The 21,970-nt window shown below is 45.0% G+C and overlaps 2 non-coding genes across 2 annotated transcripts; one reads left to right on the top strand and one right to left on the bottom strand.

Annotated features, from left to right (window-relative positions):
• Positions 1-14,074: 14,074 nt before the first annotated feature.
• trnaa-cgc (transfer RNA alanine (anticodon CGC)) lies at positions 14,075-14,146 on the bottom strand. Its single transcript has one exon. It is a non-coding gene; the product is annotated as a tRNA-Ala (tRNA).
• A 1,559-nt stretch (positions 14,147-15,705) lies between these two features.
• trnak-uuu (transfer RNA lysine (anticodon UUU)) lies at positions 15,706-15,778 on the top strand. The gene has a single exon. It is a non-coding gene; the product is annotated as a tRNA-Lys (tRNA).
• Positions 15,779-21,970: the final 6,192 nt, after the last annotated feature.

Raw genomic sequence — 21,970 nt, 5'->3', positions numbered from 1 at the left:
GCAGAGAGTGGTGGGGGTAGGATGTCAGGGCCTGATGATACTGCTTTACGCAAAGAGTGGCGGGGGGTGGGATGTCAGGGCCTGACGAGACTGCATTATGCAGAGAGTGGCAGGGGTGGGATGTCAGGGCCAGAAGATACTGCTTTTCGCAGAGAGTGGTGATGGTGGGATGTCAGAGGCTGTTGACAGTGCTTTACGCAGAGAGCGTAGGAGGCGGGATGTCAGGGCCATACGACTGCTTTACACATAGAGTGGCGGGGGTGGGATGTCATGGCCTGACTGTACTGCATTACGTAGAGAGTGGCGGGGTTGGATGTCAGGGCCATACGACACTGTTTACGCAGAGAGCAGAGGAGGTGGGATGTCGGCACCATACAACACTTCTTTACGCAGAGAGTGGTGGGGGTAGGATGTCAGGGCCTGATGATACTGCTTTACGCAAAGAGTGGCGGGGGGTGGGATGTCAGGGCCTGACGATACTGCTTTACGCAGAAATTAGCAGGGGTGGGATGTTAGGGCCTGACGATACTGCTTTACGCTGAGAGTGGCAGGGGTTGGATGTCAGGGCAGTAAGACACCACTTTATGCAGAGAGTGGAGGGGGTGGGATGTCAGGGCCGTAAGACACTGCTTTATGCAGAGAGTGGCGGGGGTGGGATGTCAAGGCCTGACGATACCGCGTTACGCAGAGAGTACAGGGGGTAGGATGTCAGGGTCTGACAACACTGCATTATGCAGAGAATGGAGGGGTGTGGATGTCAGGCCAGTAAGACACCGCTTTATGCAGAGAGTGGAGAGGGTGGGATGTCAGGGCAGTAAGACACCACTTTATGCAGAGAGTGGTGGGGGTGGGATGTCAGAGGCTGATGACAGTGGTTTACGCAGAGAGGAGAGGAGGCAGGATTTCAGGGCCATATAATAATAATAATAATAATTGCTTACACTTATATAGCGCTTTTCTGGACACTCCACTCAAAGCGCTTTACAGGTAATGGGGACTCCCCTCCACCACCACCAATGTGCAGCATCCACCTGGATGATGCGACGGCAGCCATAGTGCGCCAGAACGCTCACCACACATCAGCTATCAGTGGGGAGGACAGCAGAGTAATGTAGCCAATTCATAGAAGGGGATTATTAGGAGGCCATGATTGGTAAGGGCCAATTGGAAATTTGGCCAGGACACCGGGGTTACACCCCTACTCTTTTCGAGAAGCACCCTGGGATTTTTAATGACCACAGAGAGTCAGGACCTCGGTTTTACGTCTCATCCGAAGGACGGCGCCTGTTTACAGTATAGTGTCCCCATCACTATACTGGGGCATTAGGACCCACATGGACCACAGGGTGAGCGCCCCCTGCTGGCCCCACTAACACCTCTTCCAGCAGCAACCTTAGTTTTTCCCAGGAGGTCTCCCATCCAGGTACTGACCAGGCTCACACCTGCTTAGCTTCAGTGGGTTGCCATATGACAGTGCTTTACGCAGAGAGTGGAGGGGGAGGGATGTCAGGGCCTGACAACACTGCTTAACGCTGAGAGTGGAGGGGTGGGTGTCAGGGCCATACGACACTTCTTTACGCAGAGAGTGGCAGGGGTGGGATGTCAGGGCCTGACGATACTGCCTTACGCAGAGAGTGATAAGGGGGGGTGTCAGGGCCTGACGAGACTGCATTATGCTGAGAGTGGAGGGGTGGGTCTCAGGGCTATACGACACTGCTTTACACAGTGAGTGGCGAGGGTGGGATGTCAGGGCCTGACAACACAGCTTAACGCAGAGAGTGGAGGGTGGGTGTCAGGGCCATACGACACTTCTTTACGTAGAGAGTGGCGGGGGTGGGATGTCAGGGCTTGACGACACTGCTTTATGCAGAGAGTGGAGGGTGGGTGTCAGGGCCATACGACACTTCTTTACATAGAGAGTGGCGGGGGTGGGATGTCAGGGCTTGACGACACTGCTTTATGCAGAGAGTGGAGGGGTGGGTGTCAGGTCCATACGACACTTCTTTACGCAGAGAGTGGCAGGGGTGGGATGTAAGGGCCTGACGATACTGCTTTACGCTGAGAGTGGCAGGGGTTGGATGTCAGGGCAGTAAGACACCGCTTTATGCAGAGAGTGGAGGGGGTGGAATGTCAGGGCAGTAAGACACCACTTTATGCAGAGAGTGGTGGGGGTGGGATGTCAGAGGCTGACGACAGTGGTTTACGCAGAGAGGAGAGGAGGCAGGATTTCAGGGCCATACGACAGTGCTTTACGCAGAGAGTGGAGGGGAAGGGATGTCAGGGCCTGACAACACTGCTTAACGCTGAGAGTGGAGGGGTGGGTGTCAGGGCCATACGAAACTTCTTTACGCAGAGAGTGGCAGGGGTGGGATGTCAGCCTGACGATACTGCTTTACGCAGAGAGTGATAAGGGTGGGATGTCAGGGCCTGACGAGACTGCATTATGCTGAGAGTGGAGGGGTGGGTCTCAGGGCTATACGACACTGCTTTACACAGTGAGTGGCGAGGGTGGGATGTCAGGGCCTGACAACACAGCTTAACGCAGAGAGTGGCGGGGGTTGGATGTCAGGGCTTGACGACACTGCTTTATGCAGAGTGTGGAGGGGTGGGTCTCAGAGTTATACGACAGTGCTTTACGCAGAGAGTGGTGGGGGTGTGATGTCAGGGCCATACGACAGTGCTTTACACAGAGAGTGGCGGGGGAGGGATGTCAGGGTTGTACGACACTGCTTTATGCAGAGAGCGGATGAGGTGGGATGTCAGGGCCATACGACACTTCTTTACGTAGAGAGTGGCGGGGGTGGGATGTCAGGGCTAGACGACACTGCTTTCCGCAGAGAGTGGTGGGGGTGTGATGTCAGGGCCATACGACAGTGCTTTACACAGAGAATGGTGGGGGTGTGATGTCAGGGCCATACAGCACTTCTTTACGTAGAGAGTGGCGGGGGTGGGATGTCAGGGCTAGACGACACTGCTCTGCAGAGAGTGGTGGGGGTGTGATGTCAGGGCCATACGACATTTCTTTACACAGAGAGTGGTGGGGGTGTGATGTCAGGGCCATACAACAGTGCTTTACACAGAGAGTGGCGGGGGTGGGATGTCAGGGCCTGACAACACAGCTTAACGCAGAGTGTGGAGGGGTGGGTGTCAGGGCCATACGACACTTCTTTACGTAGAGAGTGGCGGGGGTGGGATGTCAGGGCTTAACGACACTGCTTTAAGCAGAGAGTGGAGGGGTGGGTGTCAGGGGTATATGACAGTGCTTTACGCAGAGAGTGGTGGGGGTGTGATGTCAGGGCCATACGACAGTGCTTTACACAGAGAGTGGCGGGGAAGGGATGTTAGGGCTTGAAGACACTGCTTTTTGTAGAGAGTGGAGGGGAGGGTTTCAGGGCCATAAGACACTGGTTTTTACAGAGAGTGGAGGGATTGGTGTCAGGGCCATATGACACTGCTTTACACAAAGAGTTGCGGGTGTGGGATGTCAGGGCCTGACAACACAGCTTAACGCAGAGAGTGGAGGGGTGGGTGTCAGCGCCATACGACACTTCTTTACGTAGAGAGTGGCGGGGTGGGATGTCAGGGCTAGACGACACTGCTTTATTCAAAGAGTGGAGGGGTGGGTGTCAGGGCTATATGACTGTGCTTTCTGCAGAGAGTGGTGGGGGTGTGATGTCAGGTCCTTATGACAGTGTTTTACACAGAGAGTGGTGGGGGTGGGATGTCAGGGCCATATGACACTGCTTTACACAGAGAGTTGCGGGATTGGGATGTCAGGGCCATATGACACTGCTTTACACAGAAAGTGGCGGGGGTGGGATGTCAGGGCCTGACAACACAGCTTAACGCAGAGAGTGAAGGGGTGGGTGTCAGTGCCATACGACACTTCTTTACGTAGAGAGTGGTGGGGGTGGGATGTCATGGCCATAAGACACTGCTTTATGCAGAGAGTTGAGGGATTGATGTCAGGGCCATACGACAGTGCTCCAGTCAGGCTTCTGCTTGAATTTGTACACCTCCTCTCTCTCCCTACCTCTACCTCTCCCTCTCTCTACTTCTCTCCCTACCTCTCCCTTTTCCCCTCCCTACCTCTCTCCCTACCTCTATTTCAATTCAAGGTGCTTTATTAGCATGACCGATGGGTACAATCAGTGTTGCCAAAGCAAATAAAAATAATAAAATTAACATGGAACAAAACAAGAAATAGAAGTAAAATAAAATCTACAGACATGTTACAGACATTTACAACAAATACATATTATAAAATATTGACATATACTGTAGGCGGCTGGAGCATTATTGGGAGACAGACTCACTGTTCCTCAGGCTGTGACAGGAGATCACATACTGGGCTGCCAGATCAACTGAGTTCCCTCCTCCCTCTCCCAGTAGGATTGGGACCTGTTGTGGTTTTGGCAGGTGTGGGAACTCTGGGATTAGATTTCTGAATTTCGGGAAGAATGTTTCTCTAATCCCAGAGTATCTGTCACAGTGCAGTAGGAAGTGCACCTCTGTCTCTATTTCTCCCCGCTGGCAGTGGGAGCACAGCCTGTCCTCTCTGGGCAGCCAGGTCTGCCTGTGTCGCCCAGTTTCTATGGCCAGGTTGTGGTCACTGAGCCTGTACTTCGTCAGGGTCTGTTTCTGTTTGTTATTTTTTATTTTGGTCAAATATTCAGCTAGTGTGTATTGTCTGTTTAAGGTTCTGTAGCATTCCAGTTTATGTTGTGTTTGTGTGTGTCCCAGTGTGTGAGATATTGCTGTTTGATCTGTGCTGTGATGTGGTTGAGTCTGGGTTGTGGTGCTCTACCTCTCCCTCTCTGTGGGGCCAGCAGGGGGTGGTCTGTGTGGGTCCTTATGCACCAGTATAGTGACGGGGGACACGATCTGGCCCACCAGCTACGAGCAGGTTACCAGATCTAGACAACGGGGGCAACTCTTAGTCGTATGAGCTTAGTCACACATCGCAGCGATTAAAAAAACAAAATAAACGTATTATGTCTGTTACTAACGACTTTTTTTTCCTACATTGAAAGTCTCTTTCCCGGGTGATTTTCTAGCGTGACCGGGGCTCTTCATTTCTCCTCGGTGTCTCATCGCGGGCGGATTTGAAACAGAACACAGAACCTGCCGCTGCAGTGCTCTCGGTTAGGGGCTCTCATCCTGCATAACCTATCTTCCACAGGAGGGATGGAGCTGGATTTCTGTCTGGAAAATAAACTCCAGAGTGAGAGAGAGAGAGAGCAGAGAGGGGTAGGGAGAGGTAGAGAGAGGTAGAGCGGTAGAGAGGTAGAGAGAGGGAGAGAGGTGGAGGGCGAGGGAGAGGGAGAGAGGTGGAGAGAGAGGGGGTTAGGGAGAGAGGGAGAGGTAGAGAGAGGGAGAGGTAGAGGTAGGGAGAGAGGTAGGGAGGGGAAAAGGGAGAGGTAGAGAGAGGGAGAGAGAGGGAGGAGGAGTACAAATTCAAGAAGGAGAAAATCCAAAACACAACACAGGCGTCGGCATGCGTGGGCTACAAAAGGAACAAGTAAAATGTTTCTTCTGGGCTGAAAAGAGAAGGAAGGAAAACACAGCGTTGCGGCGCTACGACACGAAGACGCCGAGCCAGTTGAGCACAGCAAACCCAACCTGTTCTCACAAGTTGCTTGTGCTTCAGGCGAAATAAAAGCTGCTGAGCTAAATCAGGAAGCGGTAATTATTAGGACTGCTCACTGTTCCTCAGCCTGGGACAGGAGATCACACTGTCTTATTATTATTGAGAGACAGGCTCACTGTCTGTTCCTCAGGCTGGGACAGGAGATCACACACTGTATTATTATTACTGAGAGACAGGCTCACTTTCTGTTCCCCAGACTGGAACAGGAGATCACACACTGTATTATTATTACTGAGAGAGAGGCTCACTGTCTGTTCCTCAGGCTGGGATAGGAGATCACACACTGTATTATTATTATTGAGAGTCTGGCTCACTGTTCCCGAGGCTGGGACAGGAGATCCCACACTGTATCATTATTATTTAGAGACAGACTCACTGTCTTTTCCTCAGTCTGGGACAGGAGGTCACACACTGTATTATACTTATTGAGAGACAGACTCACTGTCTTTTTCTCAGTCTGGGACAGGTGGTCACACACTATATTATTATTGAGAGACAGGTTCACTGTCTGTACCTCAGGCTGGGACAGTAGATCACACTGTATTATTATTATTAATATTATTGAGAGTCTGGCTCACTGTTCGCCAGGCTGGGACAGGAGATCCCACACTGTATTATTATTATTGAGAGACAGGCTCACTGTTTGTTCCTCAGGCTGGGACAGGAGATCCCACACTGAATTATTATTATTGAGAGACAGGCTTACTCTCTGTTCCTCAAGCTGAGACAGGACATCACATACTGTATTCTTATTATTGAGAGACAGTCTCACTGTCTGTTCCCCAGGCTGGGACAGGAGATAACACTGTATTATTATTGAGAGACAAACTCACTGTCTGTTCCTCAGGCTGGGACAGTAGATCACACTGTATTATTATTATTGAGAGTCTGGCTCACTGTTCCCCAGGCTGGGACAGGAGATCCAACACTGTATTATTATTATTATTATTATTATTATTATTATTATTATTATTATTATTATTTTTATTGAGAGTCTGGCTCACTGTTTCCCAGGCTGGGACAGGAGATCCAACACTGTAGTATTATTATTGAGAGACAGGCTCAGTGTTCCTCAGGCTGGGACAGGAGATTATACTGTATTATTATTATTGAGAGACAAGCTCACTGTTCCTCATGCTGGGACAGGAGATCACACAGTATTATTATTATTGACAGATAAACTCACTGTTCCTCAGGTTGGGACAGTAGATCACGCTATTATTATTGCTTAGAGTCTGGCTTACTGTTCCCCAAGCTGGGACAGGAGGTCACGCACTGTATTATTATTATTGAGATAAAGGCTCACTGTCTGTTCCTCAGGCTGCCAACGTAGATCACACTGTATTATTATTATTGAGAGTCTGGCTCACTGTTCCCCAGGCTGGGACAGGAAATCACAAACTGTATTATTATTATTGAGAGACAGGCTCACTGTCTCTTCCTCAGGCTGGGACAGGAGTTCACACACTGTATTATTATTATCTTTGAGAGACAGGCTCACTGTCTGTTCCTCAGGCTGGGACAGGAGATCACACACTGTATTATTATTATTGAGAGACAAGCTCACTGTTCCTCAGGCTGGGACAGGAGATGACACACTGTATTATTATTATTGAGAGACAGGTTTACTGTCTGTTCCTCAGGCTGGGACAGGAGATCACATAGTTTATTCATATTATTGTTGAGAGACATGCTCACTGTCTGTTCCTCAGGCTGGGACAGTAGATCACACTGTATTATAATTATTGAGAGTCTGACTCACTGTATCCCAGGCTGGGACAGAAGATCACACACTGTATTATTATAATTGAGTATCTGGCTCACTGTTCCCCAGGCTGTGACAGGAGGTCACACACTGTATTATTATTATTGAGAGACAGGCTCGCTGTCTGTTCCTCAGGCTAGTACAGGAGATCACGCACTGTATTATTATTATTGAGATAAAGGCTCACTGTCTGTTCCTCAGGCTGGGACAGTAGATCACACTGTACTATTATTATTGAGAGTCTGGCTCACTGTTCCCCAGGCTGGGACAGGAAATCACAAACTGTATTATTATTATTGAAAGACAGGCTCATTGCCTGTTCCTCAGGCTGGGACAAGAGGTCACACACTGTATTATTATTATCTTTGAGAGACAGGCTCACTGTCTGTTCCTCAGGCTGGGACAGGAGATCACACACTGTATTATTATTATAGAGAGACAGGCTTACGGTTCCTCAGGCTGGGACAGGAGATCACACTGTATTATTATTATTATTATTATTATTATTATTATTATTATTATTATTATTATTATTATTATTATTATTATTATTGAGAGACAAGCTCACTGTTCCTCAGGCTGGGACAGGACATCACACTGTATTATTATTATTGACAGATAAACTCACTGTTCCTCAGGCTGGGACAGTAGATCACACTGTATTATTATTATTATTGAGAGTCTGGCTCACTGTTCCTCAGGCTAGTACAGGAGATCACGCACTGTATTATTATTATTGAGATACTGGCTCACTGTGTGTTCCTCAGGCTGGGACAGTAGATCACACTGTATTATAATTATTGAGAGTCTGACTCACTTTTTCCCAGGCTGGGACAGGAGATCACACACTGTATTATTATTATTGAGTATCTGGCTCACTGTTCCCCAGGCTGGGACAGGAAATCACACACTGTATTATTATTATTGAGAGACAGGCTCACTGTCTGTTCCTCAGGCTGGGGCAGGAGATCACACACTGTTGTAGTGTGCTCTCACGAGGCACCAGTTCTGTAGGGGTTTGGGCATTTACTGGGACAATTATTTTTGTGGCAGTAAATCCCAAAATTGATTCTTTTAATGGTCTTAGAATCCAACCATGCGATATAACTCAAACAACGCACACACAGGTACTAATACACGAGGATACATTTATTAATATATAGAATATGCGTGTAAACAGTAAACAGATCTTATCGTAAGGGTTATCAGAATACAAAAGATATATATTCATTCAGTTACAAAGAGTTACACATATCAAGAGGACATAAGTTTCGTATATCATTCATTTAGACCGTTTCGTAATTGAACTTGTTTACAACTTCTACATTAGATACTCAAAACAAGTACATAACCCTTAGGAATTAAATTGATATCAACTGGTTGGGAGCAGTAACGCAATGAGGTTGAATACTCACTGCCGGTGGACTTGTGTTCTAACCGTTTCCGTAGTTGGGAGAGCGTTAGACTGAAGATCTAAAGATCCCGGGTTTCGGCATTTTATTTCATCGCGCCCTTTGTTCCTCTCTCCAGCGCCCCCTGCCTAAAGTGACGCTTCCCTTTCTCAGCCCGAAACGCAAGCGAGACACCAGCAGCGGTCCCTGCAGGTTTCCGTAGTGTAGCGGTTTTCACGTTCGCTTCCCAGGGGAAAGATCCCTGGTTTGAAACCAGACGGAAACAGCCTCGTTTTGCACGCTCCTGTACTTCACAGAGGTCTTGAGCGACCGGTCATTTGTTCCCAATGTATTTCCGGTGCCTTCATGCACTCTTGTACCAAACGCACGTTCCTTCTGTACGCGGAGCCGATCATTTGCAATTGAGCTGTGCAGACAGACCAGGACGAGCTCTGTCGGCTCAAAAGCAGAGCAGGACCTGCAAGAACAACAGAAAGATTAGCATCCAGCGGGGGCCTCTTAGTGAGCCCAAGATCTCATCAAGAATCGGCTCCAGCAACAGGGCTGGGCGCATTGTTCCATTCTCCAACCACTCTCGGTGTAAACAAGTCCCTCCTGGTCTCTGCTTGAATTGCACTTTCCTGCGTTTGCTTTGGTGTAACTGGCTTCCCCTGCATGGGCGAATGTGAAGAAGATCCTTAGTAAGTCATTGAAGAAAACCGAGAAGAGGTCGGAGTGGCCTCTGTCGTTCATCACCGAACCAGTCAGGCAGTACTCCTCTGTAAAGCGCCGTTCGTTCATTTCAGCATTTCGCGTCTGAACGTAAAACACAAACGACCAACTCAGAATGACTTGCTTTTGACGCTTTTCAAAGCGTTCTTTGTGCACATAGACTGCGCCGCCTAGCAGATACAAATGGGTTGTACAACTTCGAACTAGCAAATGCAAGAGGGCTAAACCCCCTCTCTTTTAGCCCAGGTTCGATCTGTCTCCCAGAATCACCAGGGCGCACGGGTGTGTGTGTGTGTGCGCCCTGGTGATTCTGGGAGACAGATCGAACGTTGAAGTGCTCTGCTTCATTTCTAAGGGCAACTTAACATTCACTCCTACCCCGTGAAAAGAAAAGACAGCGTCCGCAGCAACAACAGCTCAAGTCTCTGCACAGGGGCTAAGCAGCCCCCATCTCCTCCGCTCTGTGGCTCCTGCGGAGCGGAGTCCTGTCTGGAGCTGTGTTTGCAGGCGGCGGCTCACCGCGCTCTGTCTGTGCATCGTGTCCAAGAGGTCCTGGGAGGAAGAGAGAGCCCTCCCACTCGGGGGCTTTTCCACGGTCTGTGTGAGGAGGGGCGGGTGTGTCCAGTAGCTTATTGAGCATGTTGTGTATCTTAATAAAGAGCCTTTCTTACATGATTTAGACTATTTTATTAACTACACAAATCACGCTCTCACACCATATGTTCCCGCCTTCTACTCTCTCGTTCTGTTGTCTTGCGATGTCTATTCACTATACTACATCCCTTCCTTTGTTATTTTTAAAGTCTATAACTTTACCATACAATTGTAACAATTTTATATCAACACACAGTAAACGGTTATTAACTTTTACAACAAAATGTATATAAACCCTTTCATTTCTATTCAATACATTCATCTTTTTTACAACAATTTCTATTCGTACCAACTCAAATTTTAGTTCAATTTCTACTTAAGTCACTTATAAATATCACCTCATTTCTAGCAGTCTAAGCAACATCTACATAGATAACACAAACAAAATAGGGCAATTTAACATTTGGAGAGCTATGCAAGTCCTGTATTTTTAAATGTCTCTGTAATGAGCCGGTTTCCTGATAACCCTGCCACTAATGGCTGTTACGTTACTTCTGGGTAAAGTTACTGGCTCTCCTATGGATGTACTCTCCACTGTCTGAGGACTCGGCACTTCCTGCACGTCAGAAAGTCCTGTATTCTCAGCATTTTCTGTTTCTGCAGATTCAAAATCAAGATCCAATGGAGGAGCGTGTCAAAGATGTTTTACATTTCTCATTATTTTTGAGCCATCTTCCACATTCACTAACTCAAAAGAGTTACAAGAGGTGTTTCTCAATAACACATAGCGAGTGTCTTTGAACTTGGCATCCAATTTACCGGTGTCTAGGCCAGCCACAAACACTACGTCACCGACCTTGAAGTTATGATCCGTGTCTGGTCTGCATATAATTTCATTTTGTGTGCATACTGGATAGTAAGTTGATGCACGGATGTGTTTAATTCCACAATTAGTCAGAAATGATTCAAACAACTGTCCTATGAATTGCCTGCCATTATCTGTTACTACCTCTAGTGGATAACCAAATCGTGCAAAGATGTTCATCAGCTCTCTAATAACTATGACTGAAGATATGTCTGATACAACAACCGCCTCAGGTTAAGAAGTATAATAGTCTATGACAGTCAATATGTATTCATTCTGAATGGGGCTTACCAGGGCAATGCCCAATTTTGTCCAAGGCCTTGGCGGTAATTCAAGTGGTTGGAGAAGTTGATCCTCCTGCAATGGCTGATTCAACACACAAGTGGAACAATTCCTGATTAGTCTTTCAACATCACTGTCCATGTTGGGCCAGTAAAAGTTGCTTCTCAGGTACTGTTTTGTACGAACTACACCCTGATGTGTCTCATGTGCTATTTTCAGTGCTTGTCTGATTTTTGTTTTCGGTAACACAATCCTCTGTCCTCTTAAAAGCAGTCCATCATATGTAGATAACTCCAACCTACACCTGTGGTATGGCTGCAGTTCGTCTGGAATTGGATTAGGCCATTGTCCTTTTTCCACTATGGACATCAACAATTTCAATGTGTCATCTTCGTTTGTTGCTTGTTTATGTTCCTCAAGTGTCAGTGCATGCAGTTCATAAGTGCTGATTGAAAGCACTTTATCAACATAGGTGTCTACATAACCAGTGTCTTCTGTGTCTGGTAAAGGAAGACGTGACAATGAGTCTGCAACATTGGTTTTCCCTACTATGTGTTCAATTCTGTAATCATACGGCTGTAATCTCAATCCAAGTCTTTGTATCCTGGGTGGTAACAAAGTTGCCTTTTTGGGATTGATCATGTAAATGAGGGGTTTATGATCCGTTTGAAGTGTGAACTTGCCTCCCCATAAATATGTCCTAAAATGTTCCACTGCCCAAACACAACCCAAGGCTTCACGCTCTACTTGCGAGTAATGCCTTTCTGTTGGGGTAAGTGAGCAACTTGCATATGCCACTGGCTTCTTCTGGTCTTTGTAGCAATACTGCTCTAAGTCCTACAGGACTCGCGTCACTGATCACTACTGGTGGCGCATCTAGTTTGAAGTATGCCAGACATGGTTCAGTTACAAGTGCTCTTTTCAACTCGGCAATGGCTTTCTCAGTTTCGGATGTCCATTCCCACTTCTGTCCTTTCCTCGTTAGTTTTCTAAGGGGTTCTGATATATCATAATTAGGAATAAATTTCATAAAAAATCCACAAGTTCCTAAGAATGAGCGCAAAAGTGCAACATTCTCAGGTCTCGGCGCACTGCAAACAGCTGTCACCTTTTTTGGGTCTGGTTTTATTCCTTCTGCAGTGACCAAATGTCCCAGTATCTCGATCTCTTTCAGGCCAAATATACACTTATCTTTATTTAAAGTTAAGCCTCTGTCTTGGAATCTTTGGATAACCCCTGTGTGTGATGAAGGTAGTCAGGTGTCTTGATTCCAGGGCCAACTCAACTTGCCAGAACCCTTTTCGAACATCTAACTTTGCAAAAACTTTGGCTCCTTGCACTGCTTGCAATATGCTGCCAACCGTTGGTACTGGATGTCTCTCTCTGATAACTGCTTTATTCACTTCTTGCAGATCCACACACAGTCTCACTTCCTTGGTGTCTTTTTTAGGTATTATCAGAATATTTGAGATCCATTCTGCACCTTCATTCACGTCTTCAATAATTCCATCATCCAACATTTTATCTAACTCTTGATTAACAGCTTCTATCATTGGATAGGGTACTCATCTCAGACTTTGAGCTACTGGTGAAACTTTCTCATCTACTGTAACCTTGTGACTGTAACCCTTGATCTGTCCTAAACCTTTAAAGAGTGACTCATATTCCTGTGCTAACCGCTTAAACCTCTCTGAAGACTGGTCAACCGCATTGACAGTGTCTCCTACATTCAGAATCTTCAGATCAAAACATGCTTTTCTTCTCAACAACACTTCTACATTTCCTTCAACTACTTTGTCCTTTATTACATTTTTCTGCCATTTCAGCTGTGCCTCGAAGTAGCCAACACTTCTTTAAAAATTCTACTCCAATGAAGTTTCTTTGACTTCCTGTATCTATCACCATTTTTATCTCTTGGCCATTTATTCGAACAGTTTCTTTACCTTCAGGGTCAATGGAATTAACAAATTCATCTGAGTCTGAAGACGGTTCTTGAACTGCTCGCAGTTTTGTCCCTTCCTTATTTGTATTCAATTTCTTTTCCTGATGGGAACCGTCTTTCTTTCTACACACTAGTGCATATTGTCCTGTTTTCTTACAGTGTAGACATTTTGCTGTTTACGCTCTGCATTCATCTGCTTTGTGTGTTATTAGTCCGCACCTGTAACATGTAATGTCAGCCGTCCCCTGTTCTTCTATATCTCTAGCATGACTGCGTCCTGCTGCTCGGGTTTTGTTTGTAAAGTATGAGCGAGCGCCCCGATCAGTGTCACTGTGGTCAGAAAGCATTCTTGATTCTGCTTGAGCTGCTTCATGAATTCTAGCGACTGTAAGAGCTCTTTCTAAAGTCAGCCTTCATCCTGCAGCACTTTATAGTCTCTTATGTGCACATTTTTCCACAAGTTGATCTCTTAACATGTCAGTTTCCAATACTCCAAAGTCACACGATTTAGCCAGTCCTCTTAGTGCAGTCACAAAAGCATCAACAGATTCGTCCTGAGACTTCTCTGCCTAAATTTATGCCGTTCCAAAACCACATTTCTCCGCGGTGTAAAGTAAGCGTCTAAGGCAGCTACAGTCTGTTCATATGTACCTTTTTCTCCAGGGAGGTTGGCGAAAATCTGCTGCATGGGAGCCCCGATACAGTGCAGTAGTGTAGCAGTAACAGCAGCGCAACTCTGCAGCACGTCGAGTGTGCCTGCATTTAGTTGTGTAAACCTGGCTCTCTCTGAACACAAGCAAAGAGTTCTCACTCAACAGAAGATTGCGATGTGAGTACTGTAATATAAAGCACCTGGAGATGCCAGGGATCGAACCAGGAACCTCATACATGCGAAGCACGCGCTCTACCACTGAGCTACATCCCCGATGGCGAAGGTAATGGAACAGACTTGTCCAGATGCTCACTGATCACAATCCACCACTCACGAAGAATGCCTGCAGTTTCCCACTTTTGCGTTTCCTCTACTACAGAGTAAATGCATGCGAATGAAGAAATAAGGAAGGAAAAATAATCGCATTGAAGCTTCAAGAGACTGGGCACAAATTAATCTATTATTTTTGTATCCAGTCATACGTGCGACGGTGGTTAATTCCCAGACGGGGGAGTGCTTTTTTTCTACTTCCTTACTCGACTGTCTTTCAATTCTGTTTTATTTGAAAGCTTTTTGCATCTTTTAAGTGCTCTTGATTAAACTATGCATAGAAAAACAGCACTACTGATTATTTTCATGGACCGATGCACACTTGTTCTGTACAACTCGAGTGATAAAGCCCTGTCTGCAAATATTGTAGAAGAAAATAAAAGGGTGAAACAACGCCCCAACCACAGGAATGGTAACAGGAAGGATCGTGTTCTTATTTGATAAGTCCTTTTGAGATGTCTTGTCAATGCACACAGGCGTTAGAGCTGAATAATTTACTTTTAGTGGTGTTTTTAAACAAAGATGGAACATGTTATTTCTATACCAGGAAGAAAGGAGCAGACTTTAACTTTAAGAGGCAAAAACGACACCTTATCAAAGCTAATATTTATTAAAATGACATCACAACAAAAGAGTGGAGCCTTGAGTGAATAAAATTAGTTTTCATTGGACGTCTGTGTCTCCATAACTTTGTAGGTGAGAGAGAGGATTGTGATAATTTGCAGGTGCTTCTCGGAAGTGCGTTGGTGGTACAGGCGCCTTCCAAATAATTGAGTCGGGTTTGAATCCCAGCCAGTACAAACCCAAATCTTTTCAAGATAATTTGTGGTCCGCTAACACATCTTTTGAAAAACTACAACAGGTAACACCCCGTGTGAAACATCATGAACATCTGTTAAAGCCTGAGTTTTACATACTCTAACGTAAATAAACGTTATTTTAGTGTCTTCCGGTGTGTGAGCCAATTTCTCCAAAAAAAATATTTGTTAGTCTGTCGGGAGGCTGTGCAAGGTGTTAAGAAATAGAATTTCTAAAAGACAGGCTCCCTAAGCTTAACATCAAGGCAGAAAAAATGCTGTTTTCTCTACAGAAATGCTCTTTACATTTCAGCACTGTTGCAACTCCCTTTATAAAGGGTGTGCACACGTATACAACCAAGGCATTGAAAGTTTTTGTTTTAATTATTGTTCCAAAAAATGTTCCATTTGTTTTTTTTTAATGTTGTTGATTAAAAGATTTTATTAAATGTGAAAAAAATCTTAATTTTAAAAAAGGTCAAAATGCTATTGAAGAAAAATCAGTAATGTGAGGAAAGATGGATTGTGGGAGCCCCTTAACTACCCATGTCATGCTGTATTTCTCATTCATTCTACTGGGAGTGGTGCCGTCACTTCTGGATAAAGTCTGTCAGTGGTCATTCCAGACGGGTCAGGTATGACTGCTCTTCGGCACAAGAGACACGTGACTTGCGAGGATCCCGACAGTGTCGCCTTTCTTTCAGAGCCCGGATAGCTCAGTCGGTAGAGCATCAGACTTTTAATCTGATGGCCCAGGGTTCAAGTCCCTGTTCGGGCGGCTGTGCCGTTTTTAATTCTATTGTGAATGTCATTCTAAATAGTCTTTTATCTTTCACTCTTCTAGCTGTACTGTGGTTATTTTAAATGTCCATTACTTGTATTTACAGTAGTGTATTTAGTGTTTCATTTCACAAACCGAAAATGTTCAAGTAGATCTTGTCACTCTACTCCACGTAATCATCTAAATTAAATCACAGTAGAGTACAGCTCACACAGTGAGTACTCTTGAATACAACAAGAGGAAGGGCACACTGCACATCATCACGTCCAAGTTTAAAGTGACATTAGAGGTTTGAAGCGAAGTAGTTTTTTTATTACTCGCTCGCTGAACGATCTCTCAAGAAACCTCGGTTGAGATTTAATGGGTGTCTAATAATCACGTTCAAAAAGGTGACGATAAGTTTTTTTTTTAACTAGGTAGCCTTAATGGCAACACGGTGTGAGTAGATCTTAAAGCAGCTGCAGACAGAGTACCCGTAATGGCAACACATGTCTGCTTTGAGTTCGGCTTTTCTTATTTCTTCTGCAGAACCAGTGGAATCGGAATATGATCCGCATAAGAAGCGCTTTCGGGTTCTGATCATTTTTATTGAGCGCTGCTCTAAACTTTACATTTGCTCGGGCTAGTTTTCCCCATGGAAAAAAAAGACATATCCCTAATTACATGATTTCACTTTTTTTCTTATCAACGAGTCGAAAGAAATAAAATATATACTTCACTATAAGTACCACAGGCAAGATGGCTGGTGCTCTAAGGCGTTGCGTTCAGGTCGCAGTTAACCCTGGAGACGTTTGTTAAAATCTCACTTCTATTAAAGAGGTCTTTCTCGTTAGAGTAGAAACGATAGAAGCCTTAAGCGGGAAAAAAATCACAACATCTCGCATTTCACGTGTTTAATGTTAACCGTCTCAGTGGTTGCCTCGGTGATTGATGGCTCTTCTCCCTCGCAGGGTGACGGCAAACTTCTTCAGAGAGGGAGTCTCCTACGCACGGCTTTTCTTTATCAAGAGCTGAGACAACAGAAACAGACTTCTTGAGCGTTTATGACCGTCTTTAAAAGCTGAGAGCAGGTGAAAAAGTCTTTGGAAATGAGGAAATGACTGCTGATAGTAAACAGAGCTGACGCTCAGCTGCAGACAAGCGCTCCTCGTTAGTATAGTGCTGAGTACCCCCGCTTGTTGCGCGGGAGACCGGGGTTTGTTTCTGTGACAGGGCGCTGGTTTAATTTTTTAACAACCTGACTTCACTTAAAAAGTGTGTACTATGTCCTACGTTTCGGACTAGTTACTGCGGTAGAATATGGGCGTGATCTGTGTAGTTAACAACATAGTTAAAATAATATAAAAACGTCTCTTTATTAAAATACACAACATTTATAGCGACGAGAGATGAGTGGTTGACGGACTCAAAGCGAGCAGAACACTGCAGATTTTAGTTCTCTTGCTGGTAGAAACGAACTTCTGAATTTTAGGACTTTTCGTTTTGCTTGCGCCATGGAAGATATGGCAGCCGCGCCGAGAAGCTTTGCTTATGCCCAGCTTTTTCCACCGCTTCTTCTGAACCTCGGAGCTCCGGATTTGTATACGGAATACAAGATATGGATGGAGTCGTACAGAGTTTATTAAATAGCCAGTGGATAGACAGAAGCTCAGGATGCCGTGAGACGGGCTACATTACTGCACTGTATCGGGGCTTCCGTGCAGCGGATTTTCGCCAACCTCCCTGGAGAAAAAGACTGTAGCTGCCTTAAACGCTTCCTTTACACCGCGGAGAAATGTGGTTTTGGAACGGCATAAATTTAGGCAGAGAACTTAGTCTCAGGACGAATCTGTTGATGCTTTTGTGAGCCGAGCAAAAAAAAAAAAAGCCGAGCAGTAGGACGCAGTCATGCTAGAGAAATAGAAAAACAGGGGACTGCTGACATTACATGTTACAGGTGCGGACTAACAACGCACAAAGCAGATGAATGCGGAGCGTGAACAGGAAAATGTCTACACTGCAAGAAAACAGGACATTGTGCACATGTCTGCAGAACATCACGTCCGAGTTTAAGGACAAGTATCCCTTTTATTGTTGTTGCTGCCTCCAGTTTACATTTGGCCAAGTGGTAAGGCGTCGGTCTCGTAAACCGAAGAGCGTGGGTTCAAGCCCCACCCGTGCCTGTTTCATTTGTCACCGCTTTCCTTCAGTTTCAAAGTCTTAAAAAAACTCGCAATGTAGGGATCTCAATAGTAAGAGAACATAACTGTCGCCATTGATTAGTATTCTTGCATATCCTGCCTTGTTTTTTAGTCGACAAAGCTTATCTCTCTACACACCCATCTTCCGAATGATCGCCTTAGCATTGGGAAGGAACGTGCGCTTGGTACAGCCCCCGACTCCATGGTCTAATCACAAACAGATCGGGTGAGCTGTCAGTCCAGGTTGGAAGTAACGTTCGAAAGCACTAAAAATCTGACTTAGGAACGAGAAGACCATGCTTTTTTATACGAGTAAACGATAAAATAATATACTGCCTGCAAGACTATGTCAAGTTCAAGTTCAAGTTTATTGTCATTATACTCATACACAGGTATATGGTATAACGAAATGCTATTTAGCTAGCTCTCGGACATAAGTAGTACAAAGAAAAAAACACAACAACAATACAATTTTATAACAAAAGAAAGACAGAGACAACAGCCGATGTGCAAAAAACAACAACAGGCAATGTGCAAAACAACAAAAATGTAACAGGTTATGTGCAAAAACATGCATCAAAAAAATGAAATAAAGGGATAGAAATGATGGGGAGTGAGTTTTTGACATGTATGGTAGAGATAGATTTTCAATGTGTGTTTGGGTTTTTGGTAAGAAAGAAGGCACTGTGAGGTTCAGATCATAGGTGAGAGGTGAGGAGAGAGTGAGAGAGGCTGGGAGTTTAATAGTTTGATAGTGCGGGGGTAAAATTATTTTCGAGTCTGGTAGTCCGAACCCGAATGCTCCGGTACCGTTTTCCATGTCATGCTAAACGCCACAAATTGTGTTCGTCCAGTCGTATCTATCGCCCTAAAGTTACGGAAAATCGCATGCGACTGGTGCAATCAGCATCCATTTTTTCAGGATAGTCGAGCAGTTTAAAACAGCAAATTCACAATTTCTTATAAGCTTTGTGTTTCGCTCTCCGAATAGAGGCATGGGTTCAAATCCCACTCCCGACAGTCAGGCGTTTTACCCTGTCTTTTTTTACCTGCCTTTACACTGTTTCAGTCTTGTTGTGCTCGCTGACAATCACAGTACGAGGAAAACTGAGAAACTGCTTAGCAAAAACATAACGGACAGAAAAAAGCTTCGTAAGCACGTGAATGTGATTAGCAGCAGTAAGGTATGCATTCAAATGTTTAAGGCTGATTTATAAAAGCAGCAGAAGAAAGGTGCAGCCTTTGTGAGAATTCGCGGGTTTTTATGCTGCTTGGACTTCTTTCAAGCCTATGAGGTGACCCCCGTTTTATTTTCATTTTCAAACTTCAGAACCGAATAACAAAGAGGTTTCATGGGTGACAGCATTCCGTTCCAAATACCGTTTCCACGATGTATTCAGCGACGGGAATGAAATGTTTTATTGCTGGCTCAAATGCGAGGAATTTCAGAAAAACCTGGAAAAGCAACGCTTGCAGTAAATGACATATCTAAAGCGTGGAGTCAGCATGAGCAGAACAACGCAATGCTCTGTAAAAACGATCTGAAGCCGCAATTACTCTTTTATCTCGGGCAGTTCATTCCGATACGATGTTTCCGCAGAATAAATGAAATGCCGAACTCCAAACATGTTGTTGCCATTATTATTACTCCTGCTACTGTAGTTTTAAGCTTTAATCAGAGGTTATTTAATGTTGTAAAGGGGCTGGACTACTATGTTCAGTCCAAATTCCATTATGTGAATTTATGCTTCTTTAATATAAGCATTAACAATACAATGCGTGCTCAAAAACCGTTACTTATTAGCTTAAGAAGCGGCAGTGTTTTGACAAAGTGTGGTATTCGAACAGTAAATGCTGAAGTGTTTAATACTTGCTTGTGAGCAGATCTCCCTCGATTTAGACAAACTCTTGTTCGGCCGATGATTTCAGATCAAAATCTGAATCAAGTGGAAAGAAAGCTGAATTACGCTGGGTACTGGGTATCACTGTTACGCCATCAGGTCATGTTAGGAGGATTGGGGGGATGAAATTGACACAGAGGGACCCAATGTGGGGGCTGAACCCACAGTTCTGAGATTAAGAGATTCTTGCTCTATGGACTGCGCCTATATAACTCTTGTGCTACAGCAGTAATGTTTCTGGGTGTGGATGAACATGACATAATAGACTGACAGCAGGAACACGTGGCCCACAGGCAGTGACAGTATCGCTATATTTGGTTGCAGTATATTGTGTTGAGAGCAGCAATAACTTTCCTGCAGAGATGGGAGTGCCTTTAATACAGCTCTTTCAATCAGACAGAGTAACAGGAACTGACCTAAAGTTTCGGCTGTGGGTCCATCTCCACATGGGGGAAAGAGACAGTAAAATAGCGATGAAGAAACAGAAAGCTTTGTGCTTGCTGCAAAGTAGGAAAGAGGTGGTCAGACACATAAAACAGCTTGGTGATAATTTGCAGCGACAGTTTTATGTTATTTAGTACACGGATTTCTCTTCATGTTCCTTAAGATGTGTAATTTGTATGTTGGTTGTATGAGAACAGTTTCTTCTCAAGTCCTGTCAATTGATAGTGGAGAGCTAGCTGGTGCACATCTTCAAGAAGACTCTCTTTAAGGCAATTACAATTTTCTCGAACAAATCTGTGTCATATATTTTTTAAATAGTTTAGCTAATGAGCAACGAGAGTATAAATGAATTCTCCCAACCTCCATTCGAAGATAAAACTCCATGTGCGAGTCTAAGTTTCCTTGAAGCTACTGATGTTCGTCATTATTGGACATTCCCGGTGAAATTGACTAAGGAGCTCAATTTTGACGTGTCGTAGTTCAACATGTGCAAAACACTCGTATCCCCTGCAGATATCGGCAAGGTCAGTGGTATTCTCAACAATTTGTGCCATTGCAATTCGTGCAATTCGTGCCATACTTTTTCGAAATGTATTCTGACATGCCAGGATCAGAGGGTCATATTTAAAAAACTGGTGCATTAAAATGTCTTGTACTTCAGGATTTTGATAGTCTGTTACATTGTCTTTCACACGTCGGTGTTAGAACTGTGAGACATTTTCATAATCGGGGGGAAGGCCGTAGCAATAAGCAGAAAGTGCAATCACCTTTTCCCAGTGTAAGTCCGTGTTGTGGTGAGTTTTTAAAATTGGTTTGCGATTTTCTGAAATATATTCCATACAAAAATATAATTTGGACAGTCGCTATTTGGATATTCCCTTTCAGTGAAGATGTCTACAGTATTCCAGCCGGATTAGTACTGATTGAAGAGAGACAAAGAGAGACAAACCAGCGGACAAAGGAGGTGCTGTTGTGGTGTGGCGTAAAGATCTATATATCTTTGAAGCCTCTAGACAACTAACTGACACTTCTGCCTACCTCCCTCTCCAACAGGACCCTACCACTGACTACCAAAAGGAAGTGGTATCCACCATTTCCCTTCTTATCAGCAGCAATGAGCTCCCCCAGGAGGCGAACCGGCTCATCATGGAACACCCACAGGTATCTCAATTTTACCTCCTCCCCAAAATCCACAAACCGGACACCCCTGGACGCCCCATCGTATCAGCATGTAACTGTCCAACTACTTACATCTCAGCCTTTCTCGACAGCCTCATGAGACCGCTGGTTGAAGATCTTCCCTCATACATCAAAGACACCAACCACGCGCTCCAACTTTTCAATGATTTCCAATTTCAGGGTACCGAATGCCACATTTTTACCATGGACATCACATCTCTGTACACCGTCATTCCCCATAATGACGGCCTTACAGCCCTCAAGCACACGCTGGACAAACGCACAGTGCTTGATCCACCCACCCACACCCTGGTACGCCTTGCAGAATTGGTCCTCACACTGAACGCATTCTCTTTCAATAATCTTTTTTACCAACAGGTCAGTGGAGTTGCCATGGGCACCAGAATGGGACCCAGCTATGCCAACATTTTTGTCGGCTGGGTAGAAGAACGCTTCTTCGCTTCCTACACTGGCTATGTCCCTGA

Source organism: Lepisosteus oculatus, chromosome 14, assembly GCF_040954835.1.
Source record: "Lepisosteus oculatus isolate fLepOcu1 chromosome 14, fLepOcu1.hap2, whole genome shotgun sequence".
NCBI classification, from domain to species: Eukaryota; Metazoa; Chordata; class Actinopteri; order Semionotiformes; family Lepisosteidae; genus Lepisosteus; species Lepisosteus oculatus.
This window is presented reverse-complemented; position numbering and strand designations above follow the sequence as displayed.